Below are 19,526 nucleotides of genomic sequence, written 5' to 3' on the forward strand. Positions count from 1 at the left end.
TGGCAGGATGGAGAATAACACCGCTGGTGGGGGCACGCCACAGGATGGAGAATCCCACGGGTGGCGGGTGCACGCCGCAGGATGGAGAATCCTGCTGCTGGCGGGGCACACCACAGGACGGAGACTCCCGCGGCTGGCAAGGAGGTGCCTCAGGATGGAGACACCTGCTGCTGGCGGGGGCACGTCGCAGGACGGTGAATCCCGCTGCTGGCAAGGATGCACCACAGGACGGAGAATCCTGCGGCTGGTGAGGCCTCGCCGCAGGACGGAGAATCCTGCTGCTGGCAGGGACCCGCCGCAGGATGGAGAATCCCGCTGCTGGCAGGGACGCGCCGCAGGATGGAGAATCCCGCTGCTGGCAGGGACCCGCCGCAGGACGGAGAATCCCGCTGCTGGCAGGGACCCGCCGCAGGACGGAGAATCCCGCTGCTGGCAGGGACCCGCCGCAGGATGGAGAATCCCGCTGCTGGCAGGGATGCGCTGCAGGATGGAGAATCCCGCTGCTGGCAGGGACCCGCCGCAGGACGGAGAATCCCGCTGCTGGCAGGGATGCGCTGCAGGATGGAGAATCCCGCTGCTGGCAGGGATGCGCTGCAGGACGGAGAATCCCGCTGCTGACAGGGATGCGCTGCAGGACAGAGAATCCCGCTGCTGGCAGGGATGCGCTGCAGGATGGAGAATCCTGCTGCTGGCAGGGACCCGCCGCAGGACGGAGAATCCCGCTGCTGGCAGGGACCCGCCGCAGGATGGAGAATCCAGCTGCTGGCAGGGATGCGCTGCAGGATGGAGAATCCCGCTGCTGGCAGGGACCCGCCGCAGGACGGAGAATCCTGCTGCTGGCAGGGACCCGCCGCAGGATGGAGAATCCCGCTGCTGGCAGGGACGCGCCGCAGGATGGAGAATCCTGCTGCTGGCAGGGACCCGCCGCAGGACGGAGAATCCCGCTGCTGGCAGGGATGCGCTGCAGGATGGAGAATCCCGCTGCTGGCAGGGATGCGCTGCAGGACGGAGAATCCCGCTGCTGGCAGAGATGCGCTGCAGGACGGAGAATCCCGCTGCTGGCAGGGATGCGCTGCAGGGCGGAGAATCACGCTGCTGGCAGGGATGCGCTGCAGGACGGAGAATCCCGCTGCTGGCAGGGATGCGCTGCAGGACGGAGAATCCCGCTGCTGGCAGGGACACGCCACAGGACGGGGAATCCTGCTGCTCGCAGGGACACGCCGCACGACGGAGAATCCCGCTGCTGGCAGGGACGCGCCGCAGGATGGAGAATCCCGCTGCTGGCAGGTGCACGCCGCAGGATGGAGAATCCCGCTGCTGGCAGGGATGCGCCGCAGGATGGAGAATCCCGCTGCTGGCAGGGACGTGCCGCAGGATGGAGAATCTCGCTGCTTACAGGGAAGCGCTGCAGGACAGAGAATCCCGCGGCTGGCAGGGATGCGCCGCAGGACAGAGAATCCCGCTGCTGGCAGGGAAGCGCTGCAGGACGGAGAATCCCGCGGCTGGCAGGGATGCGCCGCAGGATGGAGAATCCCGCTGCTTACAGGGATGTGCTGCAGGACGGAGAATCCCGCTGCTGGCAGGGATGCGATGCAGGACGGAGAATCCCGCTGCTGGCAGGGACGCGCCGCAGGATGGAGAATCCCGCTGCTGGCAGGTGCACGCCGCAGGATGGAGAATCCCGCTGCTGGCAGGGATGCGCTGCAGGACGGAGAATCCCACTGCTGGCAGGGACCCGTCGCAGGATGGAGAATCCCGCTGCTGGCAGGGATGCGCTGCAGGACGGAGAATCCCACCCCATACTTGGAGCACTGTGTACAGTTTGGGTCTCCTTATTTCAGAAATGAGGTAATTGCATTAGAAGCAGTTCAGAGGAGGTTGACTCTCAGATTCTGGAATGAGGGGGTTATCCTCTGAGGAAAGGTTTGACAGGTTGGGATTGTATCCATTGCAGTTAAGAAGAATGAGAGATGATCTTATTGAAGCACGTGAGATCCTGAGTGGAATTGACAGAGAGAATGCGGAGAGGATGTTTCCCTTGTGGCAGAGACTAGAAATCGGGGAGACCCGGTTAAAATCTGAAATGTCCGAGCAGCCACTCAGTTCAAGGGCAATAAATTCTGGTCCAGCGACTCCCACATCCCATTAAGAATTTACAAAACTTTCCACAAATCCTCACTCAATTTCATTCCATTATTGTCCAGTTCTGTTCATGGCTCCGCCTGGGGTAACATCTACTCCATATTTTCTTCTTGTGCGGTGAGTTCTAGGTTACTGGTTCATAAGGACAGATGCTTCAAGCAACAGATCAAACATGGATGTAAAAGATTCCCCAGCTCTCTCTTTGTGGACAGTTCTTACTCCGTATTATTTCTCCCAAGCCCTTCATTGTCCCATTATCGCTTTAATTTCACTCCCACTTTGCCCATGTCCAGTGTGTTTAATTCTATCCGGATTGTTTTAAAGTCAGTTTCTCTCTGGAGTGTGTCAATGTCTTGATGATGTCACAATGGTGTCTCAATCCCTGGCCACATTAACCATTTCATCTCCTGCTGTGTCTCCAGTAGTTGTGTGTTTGGGACCCGGTCTTCAGTCCATTTCATCATGAATTTAGGCTTGTTATTTTTCACATGTAGCAAATCACATCTGCACACCCATACCGGTATCCCAAAATCATGTCACATATTCTTAACTCTCAGATGCTCTGAAGATCAAAGTGAGTGTCTGTCTTTCTTATCTCCCCTGTTATGGTGCTGATATTTCATGTAGCGGCCGGGCTTTCAAATGTGGATTTCTTATGTTCATGGGCTAAGATGTAAATATTTCCAGGAGAAAGTGATCAACTTATTCATCCTGTCTTCACATTCCAGAATTTCACTGGAACATAGGTGAATACCAGATTGATATATTCCATTCACCCACACCCAAGGTAAAGTATTCCAATCATTTATTGTCCAGGACCACATAATCCCAATATCTTTAAAACAGAAATTAAACATTCTCATCTGATCCCAGGTATTAACATATTCTGTTTGTTCTTTATTGTCGATGTCAGGCTGGGGTTATTGATCTTGGAGCAAAGGAGGTTGAGGGGAGATTTGAGAGAGGTGGACAAGATTATGACAGGTTTAGGTCAGGTGGATAAAGAAAGGCTGTTCCCATTAGCTGATAGAACAAGGATGAGGGGGTATAGGGTTATATGTAGGGTCCCAATCTAGAGGGACAGAATTGAAGAGCAGGGAGATTATGTTTGGAACCAGGGTTAGACTCCACTGGGAGCACTGTCAACATCTGTGATCTCCATTTAGAGAAAGGAAACAGAGGCACTGGAGAAGATGCAACAAAGATTCCCAAGAATAATACCTGAACTGAGAGCATTTACCCTCAGGAAAGGCTGGGGCTGCTTTTCTCCAGAAAAGACTGAAGGGTGACCTGATGGAAGTCTTTAAGATGATGAAGGGGTTCAATAATCCAATAGGGATTTGATGACAAACCGCTTTACCCAGCGAGTGGGGAGAATGTGGAACTCACTACCACAGTGAGTGGTCGAGGTGAACAACATGAATACATTGAAGGGTAAGCTAGATACATACATGAGGGAGAAATGATGTGGAGATGCCGGCGTTGGACTGGGGTGAGCACAGTAAGACGTTTTTAACCTGGTGTTGTAAAACTTCTTACCGTGAGGGAGAAAGGAATAGAAGGAGATACTGATGGGGGAGATGAAAAGGGGTGGGTGGAGGCTCATGTGGGGCGTAAATACTGACAGGCAAATTGAGCCGACTCGCCTGGCCCTATGCTGTAGACTCAATGAAACAGAGACAAATGTATTTATTTTAGATCTACCTGTAGTGAGGGGAAAAACACTATTTACTGTCCAGGATGAAATAAATGTCCTTCATCAGCTTTTGTGGATCATTTCAGTGGAAATGTGCTCTCCCAGGGTCAAAGAGCATCAGCCCACTGGGAGCAAAGTTGTGAGACTGGCCAGTCCAGCAGGAAGGAACCCTCCGACCCTCCCACTTCACCAAGTATCAGAGTGAACAAGGTTCAGTCCTGGATGTGATTAACAGCAGCAACAACAGCAGAAACTGTCATCACTTGTGAACTTGTTGGTGTGTCCACAGGGGGTTGACCTTCTCAACCTCTTGGCACAATGAGAGCAGCTGAGTGGCTTCTCCCCAGTGTGAATGTACTGGGGGATGCGTTAAGATTTTATAGACATTACCACAATCAAAGCATTTAAAAGGTCTCTCATTGGTGTGACTGTGTTGGTCTCGCAGCAAGCTGGATGACTGAGTGAATCCCTTCCCACACTCAGAATCTGTGAAGGGTCTCCCCTCAGTGTGAACCCGCTGGTGTGTCAGCAGCTTGAATGACATTTGGAAAATATTTGCAGAGTGAGAGCAGCTGAACGGCCTCTCCTCAGTGTGGATGGGCCGTTGGACAATTAGGCCTTCAGAGCTTTTAAATCCATTCCCACAATCAGAGCATTTAAAGGGTTTCTTGTTGGTGTGTCTGCCCTGGTGTCTCAGCAGGTTGGATGACTGAGTGAATCATGTTCCACACACAGAGCAGGTGAACAGTCTATCACCAGTGTGAACTGGCTGGTGTCTCAGCAGGTTGGATAACTGAGTGAATCTCTACCCACATTCAGTCCAGGTGAACGGCCTCATCCCCGTATGACCTCTCTGGTGTCTCCAAAGGGCTGATGAATGACTGAACATCTTCCCACACTCAGAACAGGTAAATGGCCTCTCTCTGGTGTGGACTCGATGGTAGTTTTGCAAGATGGATAATTGAGTGCATCTCTTCCTGCACTCAGAACAGGTAAATGGCTGCTCTTTGGTGTGAACTCAGTGGTAGATTTGCAGGATGGATAACTGAGTGAAACCCTTTCTGCAGTCAGAACAGGTGAATGGTCTCTCGCCAGTATGACTGCGGTAATGAATCTCCAGCGCACATGGGGATCTGAATCCCTTCCCACAGTCCCCATTTTCAGCATGATTGTGGTGTGCTTGTGTCTCTACAGGTTTGACGATCAGTTAAAACCTTGTGCACACACAGAACACAGGTACAGGCTCTACCCTCTGTGAATGGTGCGATAATTTTTGAGACTAGTTAAAGCTCTTTCCAGAAAGTTCACTGGAACACTCTCACTCGGATTTCTGTGTCTCGTTGCTTTTCCAGTTACACAGATGTTCAAAATCTTTTCCCACAGAATAAAAATTATCTTTCCAGATTCACTGGCCAATGATATTCAGGTCCTGATGAAAGAGAGAAACTGTTAAATGTTGATGTGAAGTTTTATTTGAATTTCCCATCTGTAAATCTTCCCCTCATAATATCCTGTAAAAGGCGTTTACAAAAAGGTGTTAGGGCAGCATGGTGGTTAGCGCAATTGCTTCACAGCTCCAGGGTCCCAGGTTCGATTCCCAGCTTGGATCATTGTCTATGTGGAGTCTGCACGTTCTCCCTGTGTCTGCATGGGTGTCCTCCGGGTGCTCCGGTTTCCTCCCACAGTCCAAAGATGTGCAGGTTAGGTGGATTAGCCATGAACAATTGCCCCTTAGAGTCCCAAAACGTTAGTTGGGGTTACGGAGATAGGGTGGAGGTTTGGCCTTAAGTATGGTGCTCTTTCCAAGGGTTGACGATTGGTTGTCAGGCAGAAGGCAGAGAGTTGGGATAAAAGGTTCTTTTTCGTAATGGCAACCGATGACGAGTGGTGTCCCGCAGGGTTCAGTGTTGGGGCCACAGCTGCTCTCTTTATATATTAACGATCTAGATGACGGGACTGGGGGCATTCTGGCTAAGTTTGCCGATGATACAAAGATAGGTGGAGGGGCAGGTAGTATTGAGGAGGTGGAGAGGCTGCAGAAAGATTTAGACAGTTTAGGAGAGTGGTCCAAGAAATGGCTGATGAAATTCAACGTGGGCAAGTGCGAGGTCTTGCACTTTGGAAAAAAGAATAGAGGCATGGACTATTTTCTAAACGGTGACAAAATTCATAATCCTGAAGTGCAAAGGGACTTGGGAGTCCAGTCCAGGATTCTCTAAAGGTAAACTTGCAGGTTGAGTCCGTAATTAAGAAAGCAAATGCAATGTTGTCATTTATCTCAAGAGGCTTGAAATATCAAAGCAGGAATGTACTTCTGAAGCTTTATAAAGCACTAGTTAGGCCCCATTTAGAATACTGTGAGCAATTTTGGGCCCCACACCTCAGGAAGGACATACTGGCACTGGAGCGGGTCCAGCGGAGATTCACACGGATGATCCCAGGAATGGTAGGCCTAACATACGATGAACGTCTGAGGATCCTGGGATTATATTCATTGGAGTTTGGGAGATTGAGGGGAGATCTAATAGAAACTTACAAGATAATGAATGGCTTAGATAGGGTGGACGTAGGGAAGTTGTTTCCGTTAGCAGGGGAGACTAGGACCCGGGGGCACAGCCTTAGAATAAAAGGGAATCACTTTAGAACAGAGATGAGGAGAAATTTCTTCAGCCAGAGAGTGGTGGGTCTGTGGAATGCATTGCCACAGAGGGCGGTGGAGGCCGGGACGTTTAGTGTCTTCAAGACAGAAGTTGATAATTCTTGATTTCTCGAGGAATTAAGGGCTATGGAGAGACGAGCGGGTAAATGGAGTTGAAATCAGCCATGATTGAATGGTGGAGTGGACTCGATGGGCTGAAAGGCCTTACTTCCGCTCCTATGTCTTATGGCCGATGCCAACTCGATGGGCCGAATGGCCCTCTTCTGCACTGTAAATTCTAAAAAAAGTTCAGAACACACAATTCTCGCTCGTTTCTATGTAGCATTTTTCCTCTCATTCCCTCAAAGCTGGAAATCCCCATCCCACACACACTCCTCTCTGGTCTGAAATCCAAACCCATGTCACCATGTCCACCATTTTTTTCCTTCCCTCTCCCTGGGTTCAGTTCTCCACCTCCTGTCTGCAGACTGAAAATAAAATGAATGAGTTTAGTTGGGGGCCTGCAGTGGGTGTTTTTGAAATTTCCCCGCCCACCTCCCAGGGTTTCCATCCTTCTCAGAGATCAGAATCCTCATTGATTTGAGTCCAAAGTGGTCCTGGGGCGGGCTGGAGGACTGATGCCGTTACGTGGTCCTCCAACCAATCAGAGTGAATGAGGGGCAGGGCCTATTCTGGTTGTTTGTTCTCATCCCCCAGCTGGACCATTAGGACGGAGGGGCGGATCTGGAGGACTAAAATAGGCGGCTGGTCCTCCAGCCAATCAGAGTGAATTATTTATTCCCGGCCACCATCCTCCATTCGCTGAATAAAGATGGCGATCGTTAACCTGGGCTTGGTACCAGGTGGGAGAAGCTCCGAACCAGGAACTTACCAATTATTACATTGTTTTTGCGGATCCACAAACTGTTTCCAAAGCCTCCCACTCACCTCGCCGCTGTCCCCCGGTTTTTCCGGGACGAAGAGGCCCAATGTGCTTGATCCAAACAATTCAACAACAGCGCTTGCGCACTCGTGTCCCAGCCCAGAAGCAGTGATGCGCATGTTCAAGGGAGAGGGGAAGCTGCGCATGTGCAGGTATGAGCCGACTCCCGGACCTTCCAGCTGAGGTGTTGACCAATGGGAAATGTTGGAGGACCAGAGGCCAATCAGAGCGCGGATGTTGTGCAAATGATTTTGCGTCACTGAAACCTCCTCCTGTCTCCAACATCTGTGAGTAAAACACTTTCTTTTCTCCCCCTTTCCATTTCTTTTCTCATTCTCACCTATTGGTCACTTGCAGCAACTGAAGGGAAAGGAAGTGAATCCAGGGAGGGTGCAGACTCTGGAAAGCTTGGCCCAGGTCTCTCTCGTTCTTAAAGACATTGACATCCTTTGCTCCCTCAGCGTGACACATTTATTTTTCTGGCTAAAAGGATGGTCTCTTTCCCAATCTTCACATTTAAAGGGCTGGTTTTCCCAGGAGATAGAATAGAACAGAACCATTGAATTCCTACAGTGTAGACGGAGGCAATTTGGCCCATCGAGTCTGCACCGACCCAATGAAAGAGCACCCTACCTAGACCTACCTGCCCCCCCCCCCCCGGCCCTATCTCCCTAAACCCAGAACCATATCTGGGGGACAGTAAATTAATATTGGACGGTGATATGTCCAGTGTTGTTATATCATAGATTATCATAGAATTTACAGTGCAGAAGGAGGCCATTCGGCCCATCGAGTCTGCACCAGCTCTTGGAAAGAGCACCCCACCCAAGGTCAACACCTCCACCCTATCCCCACAACCCAGCAACCCCACCCAACACTAAGGGCAATTTTGGACACTAAGGGCAATTTATCATGGCCAATCCACCTAACCTGCACATCTTTGGACTGTGGGAGGAAACCGGAACACCCGGAGGAAACCCACGCACACGCGAGGAGGATGTGCAGACTCCGCACAGACAGTGACCCAAGCCAGAATTGAACCTGGGACCTTGGAGCTGTGAAGCAATTGTGCTATCCACAATGCTACCGTGCTGCCCCTGGTACAAATTAGATGTTTATGGTTGTGTAATAAAATATATTTATTATTTCTAGTCTTACAGTAATATAGTACTGTAGCTGTGTTATATATTTCCAGTTATAGAGTAATTGAAGCACAGAAGGAGTCCATTGCAGACTTCAAGTCGATGCCAACTCTGTCAAGCAATTCTGTCAGTCTCGAGTGGGTCCAATTCTGCAACCTTGTATCACCCATCCAATTTAATTGGGAAATTATTGATTGTCTTTGCTTGACTACCCTTATAGGCAGCAATTTCAAAGTCGTGATCAATGACAATCCCCTGTATCTCAACCAACTGAAACAATTCTATACATTAATCATTTTAGTCCAGTAATATAGACATATATCTGTCTGGCTAGCCTGCGCAAAGATTTTTGGGTTTCTGTGTCCAGGATAGGAAGCAGGGATCTGTCAATCAACCTGAATCAGCACCCTCAAGAGAACTGGGAGGGTGAATATTAGATACAGGAGAGTGAGAATGGAGGGAGAGTGTGTGGGACGGTGATTTATGATAGAGGAAAGAATCTTCAGCAGAAACTAGAATTGTCTGTTCTAATTTCTATCCTGTACTGACAGTGAATTAATTTTGAAAACTCCTTTTACAGGATATTAGACGAGAATTTCAAAACACAAATATCACCTCCTGACGGTGTCACTCAATTAATCAGGAACGGAATATAATCGCCTTTGAACCTAGAAGGAAGAATATTTGTAAGTTCTGCCTGTCTCAAAAGATTTGTGTGTTTGGAAAAGCACTGAGTCACAGGAACCCAAGTGAGAGTGTTCCAGTGCACTGACTGTGGAAAGAGCTTTAACCAGTTAGACAGCGTGAAAAATCACCGCACCATTCACAGTTGAGAGAGACCGTACCCATGTTTTGTTTGAGACTTCAATTGATTGTCTAACCTGGAGCGATATCAGGGCACCCAAACATGGAGAAACAGTGGAAATGTGGGGATTGCGGGAAGGGATTCAGATCCCCATCTGTGCTGGAAATTCATCGACACAGTCACACTGGTGAGAGGCCGGTCGCCTGCTCCAGATGTGGGAAGGGATTTAAATCCCGATCTAACCTGGAAACACATCAACGTGTTCATACTGGGGAGAGGCCGTTCACCTGCTCCACATGTGGGAAAGAATTCAGTACATCTTCCAATCTGCAGACACTTCAGCGAGTTCACACTGGGGAGAGGCCATTCACCTGCTCTCAGTGTGGGCAAGGATTCAGTGTTTCATTCACCCTCCGGGAACACCAGCGAGTTCACACGGGGGAGAGGCCATTCGCCTGTTCAGAGTGTGGGAAGGAATTCACTCAGTCATCCAGCCTGCTGAGACACCATCGACTTCACACTGGAGAGAGACCGTTCATCTGTTCTCAGTGTGGTAAGGGATTCACTGATTCATCTAACCTGCTCACACACCAGCGATTTCACACTGGGGAAAGGCCATTCACCTGCTCTGAGTGTGGGAAGAGTTTCACTCAGCTATCTGACCTGCGGACACACCAGCGAATCCACACTGGGGAGAAGCCTTTTAGTTGCTCCGAATGTGGGAAGCAATTCCTTGATTCATCCCACTTGCTGAGGCACCAGCGAGTTCACACTGGGGAGAGACCATTCACCTGCTCTGAATGTGGGAAGGGCTTCACTCAGTTATCCCACCTGCTGTCACACCAGCGGGTTCACAAGTGATGACAGGGGTTGGATTCTGCTGTTCCTGCTGCTGTTAATCACATCCAGGACTGCAACTTGTTCATTCTGATAGTTGGCGACAAGTCAAAAATGTTGGCTCCGTAATTTATTTAACAACCCCTTGAGAGAGCAGATGGGTTCTCTGCTTGACAACGCATTCATAAGATGGCACCTCTGACAGTGTAGCATTCCCTCGGTGATGGCACTCAGACAATTGGTTTTGATTTTTCTTCTCGGGTCCCCGAACTGGGATTTGAACCCACAACCTTCTGACACCAAGGTCAGAGAGCGACCCACTGAGCCGCGGCTGACACTATAGACATACAGAGTTAGGAAGGGAAGGTTACTCTTTAAAACCCCCACCCTTTGCCACCAGTGCCTAAATCTCATAATAAACACCCCAGTATAAACAATATGTATTTGACTGACAAATGTGATGTGTTCTAAGATTGTTATATTGTACAACTGTTTTTAATTTTGATTAAAATGGAGGAATTAAGGGGGAGTAACGTGACCTTCTCTGAATTTTGCTATCAAACCTGAAGTGGCCTGATTGGTTCATGATTAAAGGGAGCCTCAGGTTATTTGACTGGGAAGACTGTGTCGACAAGCGGAAAGGCTGCTCTGCTGAAAGTGGTTCGACTTTTGGTTTCCAATGTCCCAGGAAAGTGTTGAGAATATTAGAATTTGAAAATGGAGGGCAGCATGGTGGAGCAGTGGTTAGCGCTGCTGCCTCATGGCGCCGAGGTACCAGGTTCCATCCCGGCTCTGGGTCACTGTCCGTGTGGAGTTTGCACATTTTCCCTGTGTTTGCGTGGGTTTCACCCCCACAGCCCAAAGATGTGCAGGGTAGGTGGACTGAACATGCTACATTGCCCCTTAATTTGAAAAAAATAATTGGGTACTCTAAATTCATGTTTAAAAAAAAAGTATTTTAAAATGGCTTTACTTTAATTGTATATTTAATTTCAAGATAGAATGAAGTTTGGAGTCTAAATGATATCTAATCAGCATGTCTACCTGGATATAAGGCCCACCTATAAGAACTAGGAGCAGGAGTAGGCCACCTGGCCCCTCGAGCCAGCTCTGCTATTCAATGTGATTATGCCTGGAAACTGACACAAAATACATGTTCAATGCCTCAGCCATTTCCTCATTTCCCATTGTTAAATCCCCCGTCTCATCCTCTAAAAGACCAATGTTTACCTTAGCTACTCTTTTTTTTGTTTTATATATTTGTAGAAACGTTGCTGTCTGTTTTTATATTCTGAGCTGGTTTACTCTCCTAATCTATCTTACTTTTCTTTATAGCTTTTTTCATGGATTTCTGTTGACCGTTAAAGATTTCCCAGTCCGCTAGTTTCCCACTAATCTTTACCACTTTGTATGCCTTTTCTTTCAATTTGATACCCTCCTTTATTTCCTTAAATATCCATGGCTGATTTTCCTTTTTCCTACAGCCCTTCCGTTTCACTGGTATATATTTTTTCTGAGCACTGTGAAAAATCTCTTTGAAAGTCCTCCACTGTTCCTCAATTGTCCCACCACAAAGGCTTTGCTCCCAGTCTACCTTAGCCAACTCCTCCCTCATCCCATTGTAGTTTCCTTTGTTTAAGCATAAAACACTGATTTTTGACTTTACCTTCTCATACTCCATCTGTATTTTAAATTCAACCATACTATGATCGCTCCTTCCGAGAGGATCCCTAACTATGAGATCATTAATCAATCCTGTCTCATTACACAGGACCAGATCTAGGATACCTTGCTCTCTCGTAGGTTATATTACATACAGTTCGAGAAAACTATACATTCGGTGAACTCCTCCTCAAGGCTGCCCCGGCCGACTGGTTTGACCAATCAACATGTAGATTAAAATCCCCCATGATAATTGTCGTCCCATTTTTACATGCATTGGTTATTTCTTTGTTTATTGCCCATCCCACTGTGATGTTATTATTTGGTGGCCTATAGACTACGCCTATCAGTGAACGTTTCTCCTTACTATTCGCCTTACTCCTTACTATGGGCGGCATGGTGGCACAGTGGTTAGCACTATTGCTTCACAGCACCAGCGTCCCAGGTTCAATTCCCGCTTGGGTCACTGTCTGTGCAGAGTCTGCACGTTCTCTCTGTGGTCTGCATAGGTTTCCTCCGGATGCTCCTGTTTCCTCCCACAAGTTCCAAAAGACGTGCTGTTGGGTGAATTGGACATTCTGAATTCTACCTCTGTGTTCCCGAACAGGCGCCAGTGTGCGGCGACTAGGGAATTTTCACAGTAACTTTGTTGCGGTGTTAATGTAAGCCTACTTGTGACAATAATAAAGATTATTATTTTCTAATTTCTATCCAAATGGATTCAACCTTTTTCTCTATATCATCTCTCTCTGCCACCTGATGCCATCCTTACATATCAGAGCTACACCTTACCTTCCTGTCTCTCCTTCCGAATAGTCTGATACACCTGGATATTTAACTCCCAGTCATGAGCATTTTGCAACCGTGTCTCTGTAATGGCCACTAAATCATATTCATTTGCGATGATTTGTGCCGTCAACACATTTGTCTTGTTTTGAATGCTAGTTATAATACCTTATTTTTGAGGCACCTTCCATTAATAACAATTGAGTTCTTCCCTTTATCTTTTGTCATACCTTTCGATGTAGTTGAACCCACCTTCCCATGTGCTAACCTGCTGCTTTGCTTTACATTAACCATTTACTTCCTGTTTCTCTACCCGCCCCACTTGCTAGTTTAAAGTCCTTGTGACCTCCCTATTTATCTTTTCCACGTGGACACTGGTCCCAGACCGGTTCTGGTGGAGACCGTCCCAATGGTACAGATACCTCCTGTCCCAATACTGATGCCAGTGCCCCATGAAATGAAACCGCTCTTTCCCGAACCACTCCTTCAGCCACATGTTTACTTCCCTAATTTTCTAATCCCTATGCCAATTTGCACATGGCTCAGATAGTGATCCAGGGATTATGACCCTTGAGGACTTGTTTTAATTTAGTTCCTAGTGCCTGATATTCCCCCAACAGGTCCTCTTTCCCAGTCTTGCCTATGTTGTTTGTCCCAACGTGGACCACAACAACTGGATCCACCCCCTCCTTCTCCAATATCCTTTCAAGCTGGTTATTGATGTCCCTCACCCTAGCACCGGTCAGGCAACATACCATGTGGGGCTCTCAATCCTGCTTTCAAAGGATGCTTTCTATCCCGTAATTATAGAATTCCCTACAACTACCACTTGTCTTTATGCTGCCCCTACTTGAATGTGTTTTGTAACTCCATAATTAATCTATTCTGTCACTCCCTTTACTATGCTTAAGTAACTAGACAGGCGGCATGGTGGTACAGTGGTTAGCACTGCTGCCTCATGGTCTGAAGACCCGGGACCAATTCTGACCCCGGGTCACTGCCTGTGTGGAGTTTGCACATTCTCCCCGTGTCTGCGTGGGTTTCATCCCCACAACCCAAAGATGTGAAGGTTAGGTGGATTGGCCATGCTAAATTGCCACTTAATTGGACAAAAATAATCAGGTACTCTAAATAAAAAAAAACAACTAACCAGTGAACCCTTGATTTCTGCTTAATACACAGGGTGAGTGTGTCTGAGAAGTATCCAATTGAAAAAACATTTCCATAATTTTCATTGCGACAGCGAGATATATTGTTTTGACAGTGACAGCTAGGTTGTGGAATTAATTGGATAGATCTTCCATAGACCTGGCACAGACATGATAGCCAAGTAACTTCCATCTATGCTGCCTCATTCTATAATACAGTGAATTATTTTTATTTTTGTTTTGTCACAGGGTGTGGGAATCTCTAGCCAGGCCAGTTTTTAAAATTGTCAATCCCTAATTGCCCTTGAGAAGATGCTGTCAAGCTACCTTCTTGAACCACTGCAGTGTATGTGGTGAAGGTACAATCACAGACTAGGATGGGAGTGCCAGGATTTTGACCCAGCGACAGGGAAGGAACTTGGTGTGTGGCTTGGAGTTAAATTGCAAGTCCAATGTGTTTCCCGCCCTTGTCCTTCTACCTGAGGAAGGAGCAGTGCTCCAAAAGCTAGTGATTTGAAACAAACGTGTTTAACCTGGTGTTGTGAGACTTCTTACTGTGCTCACCCCAGTCCAACACCGGCATCTCCACATCTTGTCCTTCTAGGTAGTGGAGGTGGTGACTTTGGGAGGTGCTTTGAAAAAATATTCAGTATCAAGGAATAAGGAGAGGAACCAGTTATTCTGATATTGAATGCAGCGAGACTCATTACTTTGCGGTGGAGGGGAGCCGAGGGAAACCTTTAAAAGCTCAATGTACTCTCTTAGGAGAGCAGCCATTTAAATCACATTGGTAAATAGAAGATAGCAGAATTATTTCAATTAGGTAACATTTTCTACTCCCGATTCGGGGTTTCAATGGTGTTGTTATTACCCAGCATCCTCGGCGTATGTGAATGTGCCCTATTCAGCCCACTGGAGCCCTGTGCGCAGGCGCAGTGCGAGGCTTTATCGAGCATGCGCAGTGTCACTTTGCTCGGAACCCTGCGGATGAAGTAGATAGATTTTTCGGTAGGTGAGAGTCGGTGTGGCGGAGGGAGGAATGGAGACGAGTCCGGGTGAGGAGGGAGCAGAGGCTTTATAAAATACTCGCTCAGGCTGCAAGACCCGGAAGAAGCCTGCAGATCCCGTACTTTCTACTCCAGGGCTTTGTTCCCGGGAACAGGCCCGAGTTAGCGCACGCCATCTTGTTTCGGTGGGCAGCAATGCGCACGCGCGGATTTGCGGGACGAGTGGGCGGGGCTTCAGGGGGCCAGCGACCCGGATGATGACAACCCTCAAAACGAAACAGCTGGAAAGAGCCAGCTGGAGAACATTCCACTGCCCAGATTGGCCTTTCACTGCCTTTATTGGTTGGCCTTTGGCTTCCCGGATTGGTTGCCCAGAAGGTTCAAATTAAAGCAAAATACTGCAGATGTTGGTAATAGGACATAGAACATACAATGCAGAAGGAGGCCATTCGGCCCATCGAGTCTGCACTGACCCACTTAAGCCCTCACTTCCACCCTGTCCCCGTACCCCGATGACCCCTCCTAACCTTTTTTAGTCACTAAGGGCAACTTATCATTGCCAATCCACCTAACCTGAATGTCTTTGGACGGTCAGAGGAAACCGGAGGAAACCCATGCAGACACGGGGAGAACGTGCAGACTCCGCACAGTGACCCAGCAGGGAATCGAACCTGGGACCCTGGCGCTGTGAAGCCACAGTGCTATCCACTTGTGCTACTGTGCTGCCCTAATGTGAAATAAAAACACAAAATGCTGGATAAACTCAGCAGGGCTGGCATCATCTGTGGAGAGAAACAGTTAATGTTTTGGATCTAAATAATAGCCACAGGGAATGGGGTACAAAGATTGGGGAAAGTAGATTGTCAGCGCGCAGGGGCAGTTGGAGTGAGTGGGGGAGCACTTCTGAAGAGAGGAACCTCTGAGTGAGAAGGGGAGGGGGTTTGAAGGGCTTCTGAGTGAGTGGGGAGGAAGTTTGATGAGAGGGACTTCTGACTGTGCAGGTAGTTAGGGTTAGGGAGGTAGGCTTCAGGGGAGTGGAGCTGGACAGAGGTTTAGTGTTTATATGTTGGGGACCAGCACGGAGTGTCTGGGAATGGCATGAGGTCCGATGGAGCTGTGTGCACGCTGTTGGCAGGTAGAATAGGCAGAGTGTAAGTCAAATATTTATATCTGGAATGTTACAAGAGTATATTTTTGTTTTTGGACAACTCTTTGGCCTCCTCCACCATGTAAATGGTATCCACTTGGCACCCCTAAAACGCTCATGGCTCCAGTTTACACAATCCTTCCACAGTCCAGTCTCAAGAGATTTTTCCCATTTCCCCCTGTCAAAGGTTTCGTCATTAAGACCTCCCACCATCTACCCCACCTCGCAAGGCAGTGGCAGGCATTCAAGCAATAAAGAAGGCAAATGGTATGTTGGTCTTCATAGCGAGAGGATTCGAGTGTAGGAATAGAGATGTTTTACTGCAGTTGTATAGGGCATTGGTGAGCCCACACCTGGAGTATTGTGTGCAGTTTTGGTATCCTTATCTGAGGAAGGATGTTCTTGCTATGGAGGGAGAGCAGCGGAGGTTTACCAGGCCGATTCCTGGGATGGCGGGATTTTCATATGAGTAGAGAATAAGTCAGTTAGGATTATATTAATTGGAGTTTAGAAGAGTGAGAGGGGATCTCATAGAAACTTAGAAAATTCTAACAGGATTAGACAGGATAGATTCAGAATGTTCCGGATGGTGGGGGAGACCGAAGTAGGGTTCATAATTTGAGGATAAGGGATAAACCTTTTAGGACTGAGATGAGAAATGTCTTCACCCAGGCAGTGGTGAATCTGTGGAATTCACTACAACAGAAAATAGTTGAGGCCAAAACGTTGTGAAATGTTGAAAAAAGAATGAGATAGAGCTCTTGGGGCTGAAGGGATATGGGTGGGGTGTGGGGCGGGGGGGGGTGGGGGAGGTGGGATCAGGGTATTGAACTTGATGATCAGCCATGATCATAATGAAGGGTGGAGCAGGTTCGAAGGGCCGAATGGCCTCCTCCTGCTTCTATTTTCTATGTTTCTCCATTGGAGTTGGTCACTCCAGGTGCTGGATAAACAGGTATTAGTGTGAATACGCACACAAGCAGCAGAGTTTGGTGTGACCTTATGTGGAGTTGAATCTGAGAGGCTGGCAAGGGGAACATTAGAGTAGTTAAGGTTTGAGGTGACAAAGGAATGAATGAATTTCAGCAGCTGATGGGATGAGGCAGCAGCAAATCGGGACAATGTTACTGAGGTGGAAATAGACAATGTTAGTGCTGTGTAGTCAGAAACTCAGTTTGGGATGAAATTTGACAACTAGATTATGAACAGACTGGTTCAGCCTCAGAGTTGCAATCGAGAGAATAGCTAGGGAGTGGGGTTTGTAACAGAAACTGAAGATGATTGCTTTCCTCTTCCCAATGTTTAAATGGAGGGCATTTCTGCTTATCCAGTACTGAGTCAGACAATTCGGGGAGTTTTTTGACTTGGAGGGACACTTGTAGATGATAGCATTCACATAACCTCCAGGTGAAGGGTTTTGGATGTAACATGAAAGCTCTGGTCGAGTTTAAGATATATAAAATCCACTCCCTCAAGTCTTCCCCCTCCCTGGGGCAGCACGGTGGCGCAGTGGTTAGCATTGCTGCCTCACGGCACTGAGGTCCCAGATTCAATCCCAGCTCTGGGTCACTGTCCATGTGGAGTTTGCACGTTCTCCCCGTGTTTGTGTGGGTTTCGCCCCCACTACCCAAAAATGTGCAGGGTAGGTGGATTGGCCATGCTAAATTGCCCCTTAATTGGAAAAAATGAATTGGGTACTCTAAATTTATATTTTAAAAATGTCTTCCACCTCCCTCTCTCCCCCCCAGAGTCTTCTCTCGGCCCAGACCAGGTGGCAGCTTCCCTTCCCTGAGGACATTAGTGAACCAGTTGTGTTTTTATAACAATCCACCAGTTTTCGTGGTCACTTTTCCTAGTGCCGGCCCCACAAATGACCAGATTCATTCAGCTCAATTTCACAACCTGCCTTTCTGTTTTTGTGGGTTCTCTCTCACTCCCTTTTTTTCTGTTTTAAATCAAATTGACAGGGTGTTCGAAGGGAAGGATTTGCAGTCGGGAAACTTGAACCTCCCATCAGGATCTGACAGAGTCGCCCAATTCATCGTAAAGTCAGTATCATCAGATTTTGAACATGGAAGGAAAAAGCACCGTTAACAATGGGGAGAAACCGTACACGTGCTCGGAGTGTGGACAAGGCTACAGGCGATTTTCTGGCCTGTTGAAACACAAGCACATTCACACTGGAGAGAGGCCATATAAATGTGGGGATTGTGGGAAGGTATTCAGATACCCATCTGAACTGCAAGCTCATCAGCGCAATCACACTGGGGAGAGGCAGTTCAACTGTTCCGTGTGTGGGCAGGGATTCACTCAGTCATCCACTCTGGTGACACATCAGCGAATTCACACCGGGGAGAGGCCATTTATCTGCTCTGAGTGTGGAAAGCGATTCACTCATTCATACAACCTGCTGAACCACCAGAGAGTTCACAGCGGGGAGAGGCCGTTCCTCTGCTCTGACTGTGGGATGGGATTCACTCATTCATCCAACCTGCTGACACACCAGCGGGTTCACACTGGGGAGAAGCCGTTCACCTGCTCCGAGTGTGCAAAAAGATTCACTCGTTTATCCAACCTGCGGAAATACCAACGCAGTCACACTGCGGAGAAGCCGTTCACCTGCTCCGAGTGTGGGGAAGGATTCACTCATTTATCCAAACTGCGGAAACACCAGCGCAGTCACACTGATAACCTGTTTGAACGCTCACCTCCAGGGAGTGCTGTAGAGGTTCGGGAGAACTGATATCCCATCCACGTGTTCACACTGACAAGCGACCGTTCAGGTGCTCTCATACGGGACTGGGTTCAGGCGATCACCTCAACTCACTACACACCAGTGTGCTGATGCTGGAGCGAGGCTGTTCACCTCCTCAGTGTGGGAAGGGATTGATTGTTTGTCCAGCCTGTTAATACATCAGCAAGTTCACATGTAATTACTGTGATTGGATTCTGCAGTGGATAACATCCAGGATGCAATTGTGTTCATTGGGTCTGTTTCTGCTGATGCTAATATACTCCTGCTCAATTAGGGGTTAATATTCTGGATAAAGGATAAATAAATCAGCTTTATGTTAAACGTAGTGTGACATGTCTTTTTAATGTCTCCAACATAAGTTTGAAGTGCTGTCCCTCTCCTGTCTCCTCCATCTTCACCCCCAGGTGTGAGGAGCTTGTGGTGCTTCTTTGTCACTGAGACTGAGACAATCGATCAGCTGCCTCCCTCCCACTAACCCACCGGCTCAAACTGTCTTGAAACTTCATCCTTCCCTGAGCCTTGACCTCCCACCTTCCTTTAGTTTTTCTCCTATCTCTCCTCTTGCCCTCTGAGCTCACCTTGTCCACGAGACCCACCTCCTGCTCCCTTGACCGTATCCTCACTAAGTTACTGAGCAGACATGTTCCCCATGTGAGCTGATTGTTTTCACTGTTCCCTCATTTCCTATCTCACTCTGCAAACTGCTAACATCACCCTCTCCATGAAGAACCAGCCCTTGATCCCACCCTCTGTGCAAACTGCCTCCCCATCTTCAACCTCCCTTTCCTCTCCAAAATCATTAAATGTCTTGGAAATTG

The 19,526-nt window shown here is 48.2% G+C and overlaps 1 long non-coding RNA gene across 1 annotated transcript; it reads left to right on the forward strand.

The window, feature by feature from the left end:
• Positions 1–14,733: 14,733 nt before the first annotated feature.
• Positions 14,734–19,029, forward strand: LOC140420711 (uncharacterized). The gene is made up of 2 exons (XR_011946524.1): positions 14,734–14,807; positions 17,921–19,029. It is a non-coding gene; the product is annotated as an uncharacterized lncRNA (long non-coding RNA).
• Positions 19,030–19,526: the final 497 nt, after the last annotated feature.

The sequence above is a fragment of the Scyliorhinus torazame genome, chromosome 5 (assembly GCF_047496885.1).
Source record: "Scyliorhinus torazame isolate Kashiwa2021f chromosome 5, sScyTor2.1, whole genome shotgun sequence".
Lineage (NCBI taxonomy): Eukaryota > Metazoa > Chordata > Chondrichthyes > Carcharhiniformes > Scyliorhinidae > Scyliorhinus > Scyliorhinus torazame.